Below are 6000 nucleotides of genomic sequence, written 5' to 3' on the forward strand. Positions count from 1 at the left end.
ATATATTAAAGTGATAATAATTGAACGTTATAGAAGAGGATAAAATGCACTGCACGGCCTGGTTTACTTTCTTTTGTTTGCCCGTGCCTCATACACAGGGACCATTTTGTATTGTTGCATGAATGAAAAGGTCATGAGAATGCAAGCTCTTCCATGGCAACAGTGCTGGCCTGGACACGTGATTTCAGAGTGAAGGAAGGGCCCCCTTACATGTTGTGTACAAATCATTATTCATTTCGTCTAAAACAATCCGACTGACTCAAACGTTGTTTTGCCTTATCATGTCTACTCGTACAAATCCGAGAGAGAGAGAGTCTTGTCTGAAGCTAACAGGTTTAATTTCTCACTGTTTCAGGCGTAGAGTAATGGAATCTTACTATTAAACTACCAAAAGCTGCAAGATTTTTTTTTTTTTTGGGAAATCATGCCCTCGGATTTCTAGCCACATGATTATTGGGTCACTAGCTAAAATGGCTCAGCCGAAGGAGAGAATGAGAAGAATCTGAAGGGAAGCATATAAGGAAAACAGCAAAAGTTGAAGAAACGTAATAGTATTAATACTGGTGAAAACGGGAATTTTGAGGATGATTCCTAAACTACAGGTACAGGCAACATATAAAAAGACATATTTATTTGGGAAAATGACATTAAGGTCCACACAAAGAAAATATACTACAAAACAGTCTCCTGAAATCTGATAATGAATCATAAGTCCCATAGGGACTTAACTGCAATAATAAGAATGTTTAAAAGACATTTATTGCCCAGCAGTGTGAAGGAAAGGGCGCTCATATTTTCTACACGATCTGAAGTTGCTGCTAATAGGAGAGAAGAGATGGAGAAGAAGGAAATAGCCATTGATAAAGCATCTTTCTCATCACTCTTAGTGAATTCCAAAGAGTTTCCATTTCAATCTCTCCAAACTTCCAGGTTTTGAAACTTTCTTCCCCCTCTTCTTTGTATTTTGCTTGACAGATGTGTTGTTGGGTATTGGAATTTAGAAATTCGTTTTTGCCTTTAGGTATTGCAAAGCTTTTGTTTTTTTGTCTAATATGAACAAGATAATCAATAAAAAAGGTTGTGCTTTTGGTTGGTGTGGGTTAGCAATTTAAGTTGGGGTTTCATTGTAGGTGGGTAGAATGATGATAGGTGCTCTGTTTTTTGTTACATTATGGGTGGTTTACTCTATCTATTTTAGTATGGTTTAGTGTGAAAGATGAAGAAGATGAAGGTTGGTGTGGGTGAAAACCTTTCCTGTGAAATGGGATATTATGTTTGTCAATATAAGCTGTGAAAGTTATCAATGGATGCCGCGACAGTTGTCAATTGTGCTGCTTTACTTGTCAATAACAGCTAGATGATTGTTGATGTAGGTTTACATTAATGATGGCCAGTATGTCTGGGAAGCATCACACCGTCAAACCATGCAAGAACCCAAATACCAACTGAGAATGTATTGAAATCAGTTATTTTTTGTATATGGATATGAAAGGAATATTTTGTAAATGAGTGTGAAGGGATTTTTTTGTAAATAGATACACACCAACAATTAGTTTGGTAATTATATGCACCCTATTTTTTTTTTAATGGGTTGTGAAATATGTGTAATTCCATGTATACAAAGATGTAAATGAAAGTTGGCTATAAACTGATATGTTAGATTCTACTGTCATTTGAGTTGTAATTATTACACCTTGCATTGTCAATAGACCTGTTTTGACTTGTCACTAATTGCAGTATGACTTGTCCATTAATCTGCTGATGTGAGTTATCTAAAATATGAATTCAAGTTACATAATAATTGACATATCAATACACTACAAAAAATATATTAATTCTAGCGAGTTAGAGTGTTACATTTCTAGCGGTTTTTAACCGCAACAAATAAATTTGTTCGGTTAAGTTACCGCTAGAAAACAGTGCAAGAAAAAATTCTAGTGGTTATCGCAACCGCTACACATCATGGTCAAAACGATAGAAAAATTTCTAGCGGTTTCCGAACCGCTAGAAAATATCTGAAGGAGACACATTCCTAGCGGTTACAAACCGCTAGAAAATTTTCCCGGAGAACATTTCTAGCGGTTTTGTAACCGCTAGAACCTGCTAAACAAATTCATTTTGCCGGAATTAAATAATTTCAGTAGCGCGCGAAAATTACTAGCGGTTATAGAACCGCTAGAAATTTTTGGGAAATTAAATTTTCCCGCCAATTGAATTTTAGGAATGGCGGGAAAAACTTTTCTAGCGGTTTTGAACCGCTAGAAATTTTGGCGCAAAATTTAAATTTGACGAATATTTCTAGCGGTTCGGAACCGCTAGAAATGTTTACCGTGCCAAAAAAAAAAATTTATGGTTTTTCATATTATAATTTTAAAAACCATTAAATAAATTATTTTGAAGAATTTTTTTAATTTGTATAATTAGTTATATGTTACATTTATATATTCAAATTTTTTATAAAAAATATGTAATTAAATTATGAATGTGTCAAAAGAAGTGAATTTAATTTAATAAGATAATTTAATTGAATATTTAATAAGATAGTTGAATTGAAGATGATATATTTTGGATATTGAACCTATAGTATTAGGTTGAGAGTATTTGAATCAGTTGAGGAGGGCATGACAAATGTGGAGAAGAAAATCTGAAAGGAAAGGAGAAATAAATATTTTAGTACAAAGATACAATGAATTATAAAATAAAATTCACTTACCATAGAGTAAAGAGAAAAAACCACAATATGAGATAGTAAGAAAAAAAGAGAATTATGAAGAAGAATAGGAGAGGAAGGAAAGAGATGAATAAATGAATGTAGAGAAGATATGGTATTTATAGAGATCAGCGACACATTTGTAGCGGTTTTTTGTAGCGTTTTATTGCATTTTGTAGCTGTTATTCATTTTCTAGCGTATATATAAGCGCTAGTAATTTAGTAGCGGTTATATATGTAGCGTTATTACCGCTAGAAATTTAGTATTTTTTATTTTTAAATCTGAACGAATTTTAATTTACAGGTATGTATTTTGTAGCGGTTAATAACCGCTACAAATTACAATTTCATGGAAAAATTTGTAGCGGTTATGAACCGCTACAAATGAATTTTTTTTATTTTAAAAAAATTTTTTACGAATTTTTTTATACATATGTATTTATGGACGAAAAATTTGTTAAATAATTTATTTTGGATGCTGCTATTCTCCATCATCATCCGGCCTGAAAGGACACATTTTAAAAAAATTTGTTAAATTTATGTTGTATTTGGAAAAAATTAGTAATTAGTAGTTAATTATTTAAATAATTTAAGAAAAGACGTGTACCTGATAAGTGGCAAATTATCATCTCCTTGAGGAAAAGTCTTCAAAATTCGAGGGTTGGAAGGGTTCACTGTCGTAAATAATGTCACCATCACCCATATCGTAAAGATCCCGTGGCTTGAGGTGAACGACCATATTCCAGTCTTTATGTTTCTCGTCCTCGACATAGTAAATTTGGTGTGCCTCAGAAGCAAGGATATATGGCTCATCATCTTCAGATGCCCCCGTATGAATAAGTCTAGAGAAATTGACTGAGGTGATGCCCAAATGGTCAGTAGCGAGTCCCCGTGAAGTTGTCGTATTTTGCCCAGGAGCATTTGAACAGTGTCACGGTGAAAAGCTGGTAAGTCAACTCAATAATGTCAATTAGCTTTCCATAGTAAGTGACGCCTCCAAGCGCATATCGCCATCACTACTGCTAGCATAACATCTCGTTCCGAATGTCCCGCAAACTCCAGAGTTTTGTGTGAGCAATCCCTGATCACGTCCAACCGTACAGAACTTGAAGCCGTTGACATTGTACGCGGTAAACCTTCGTGCATGGTCTAACGGACCGAGAGAAAGAGCTTTGAATTCATCTGTGTATGGGCTGTTGTCATTACGTATTCGACGTGTAAACCAACTGGGAAACTCTTTGTGGACTCTTTTATCAATGTCAGCAGAACGCGCACGGCCCGTAGCTGACGCCTGAGATAACTCCTAAACTCACTATAGTAAAGTGTAATTTGTTAGAAGAGTCAGTAAGAAACAAATATAAAGTGTAAAAGCTAGTGAGCTTATATGATATATATACTTACTGCATGAAGGGTTCAACTTGGCTGCAATTTATCAAAACGTGTCTGTGTGCCTGGAGTTTCTCTGTAGGAGTGAGTCTGAAGAATTCATATCCTCCAACTGGTTTCCCAACAGGAGGAAATAAAGTTGACGTGGAAGGACCGGAGGAGAATCATCTACGCGACGCGGGCGGTTTAAAAGATGTCTCCATGTCATCAAAGTACCTCGAACAGAAAGTTAGGACCTCATCTCCGGAATAACCTTCTGCTATTGACCCCTCAGGCCATGCCTTATTCCTAACATATGATTTTAATTTTCCCAAGTACCTGTAAGTTAAAATTGCATTAATAATTACGAGTAAATGAAAGAACAATGTGAAATTTAAAGAGGCGGGAATAAAAGATAATCTAGTACCTCTCTATAGGGTACATCCATCGATAGTGAACTGGGCCAGCAACCTTTGCTTCTCGAACAAGGTGGACAGTCAAGTGAACCATAACAGTAAAGAATGATGGAGGAAATATCATCTCCAAGTGACAAAGTGTAAGAATAATTTATTTTGCAGCTGATCAAGCTCTTCCGCTACCAAGACCTTCGCACACAACTTCTTGAAAAATGAACATAATTCTACCAAAACCACCGATACATCAGAAGGAAGTGTGTTTTTCAAGGCCAATGGAAGTAACTGTTGCATAAGAACATGAGAGTCATGACTTTTCAACCAGTAACCTTTCGAGCCTGCAGATCGATACACCTTGAGATGTTGCTAGAATATCCATCTGGTACTTTTATGTTCTTCAAGTCGAGAGGAAGATATCCTTGTTCTGCTTTGTCAAGGTGATTTAGCTGGCTGAAACTTGTTCGTTTCATCAGGCCAAGCCTCTTCACGAATTCCCCAGGCCCGTAAATCTTTTCTAGCTGCGAGATGGTCTTTGGACTTTCCAGCTTCATTGAGCAACGTATATAGCACATTATCGCACACATTTTTTCAATGTGCATAACATCCAAACTGTGTCGTAGCAAATTAGATTCCCAATAAGGAAGAGTGAAAAATGCTTCTCTTCCGCCATTGCATAGGTTGCGTATCAGATGTCCCACGAGATCGTCGTCCCAATCGTTCGGGATCCACACTCTTACCAAACTCGACATGAACATCTTCTAACTGCCGCAAATATCCATACCAGACAAAGTAACAGGAGGATCTCTCTTCTCCTGTTTCCCATCGAAGCGAATCCGTTGCAATCTAAGTCTGTGCTTGGAATCAAGGAACCGTCGATGTCCTATGAAGCACCACTTGCGACTGTGTGGAAGGCGACATGGCACAGAATCAAAATTGCACTCAGGACAGGCCAACCCAGTATGCACATTCCAGCCAGACAAAGTTCCCAACCGGAAAATCACTTATTGTCCACATCAAGGCTGCACGGAGATTGAATAGTTTGCTTGTCATGTGAGTCATATGCCTCAACACCATTCACCATTCGTCCATAGGTCGACAATTCGTGTATCAACGGTTGCAGGTATACGTCAATATCATTTCCTGGTGCTTTCTTGCCAGGAATGATCATGGAAAGCAAAAAGGAGCTCTGCTTCATGCACATCCAAGGTGGTAGATTGTATGGATTAACACCACCGGCCAGATCCTGTAACTTGTGCTCATTTTTCCGAAGGATTAAAACCATCGGTTGCCAATGCAAGACGTAATTTCTAGGATCATTGGCAAGTCTGGAAATTTCGCATCAAATCTTTCCTTTCCACGCCTCCGAGTCTCTTGGGTGCCTTAACCTACCATCTATGTTTTCTCAGTCGCGTGCCCCTCATGTTTGAGCCATTTTTGATGACATATATACTTCTTTACAATCGTGGTTTCAAAGGAAAGTATCTAAGGAAAATAATATATTAAAATTTAAAT

This window comes from Neltuma alba, unplaced genomic scaffold, assembly GCF_004799145.2.
Source record: "Neltuma alba isolate B1F8T4 unplaced genomic scaffold, ASM479914v2 tig00007130_pilon, whole genome shotgun sequence".
Taxonomy (NCBI): domain Eukaryota; kingdom Viridiplantae; phylum Streptophyta; class Magnoliopsida; order Fabales; family Fabaceae; genus Neltuma; species Neltuma alba.